Consider the following 395-nt stretch of genomic DNA (forward strand, 5'->3'; position numbering starts at 1 on the left):
CAAAAGTAACTCAAAAGTAGTGTAATGCATTACAATTCAGAGACAGTAATATTGTAATGTAACTAATTACTTTCAAAAGACAGTAACTAGTAATATATAATGTATTACATTTTGATACATATCTGATGATATGACTTAATATATAATTAGCATCAAACAAACAATTGCAAACAATTAGCATCAAACAATATAATTCATATTCTCAAGGATTAAAGATTAAACCGAAAAAAAATAAAAATGATTGCACAACCATCAATTAGGTGGCGATGGCGATATGCACTAAGCATGTAAACGACCATTGAACAAAAGAAGAAGAAAGAAACAGCATGGCGCGCTTTTTCTTAGCGTCCGTTTCCATAGTGACTCGTCGATTCGTCGCTCTGTTGAGAATGTCT

Source organism: Sinocyclocheilus rhinocerous, unplaced genomic scaffold, assembly GCF_001515625.1.
Source record: "Sinocyclocheilus rhinocerous isolate Xijiao unplaced genomic scaffold, SAMN03320098_v1.1 scaffold1026, whole genome shotgun sequence".
Classification (NCBI taxonomy): domain Eukaryota; kingdom Metazoa; phylum Chordata; class Actinopteri; order Cypriniformes; family Cyprinidae; genus Sinocyclocheilus; species Sinocyclocheilus rhinocerous.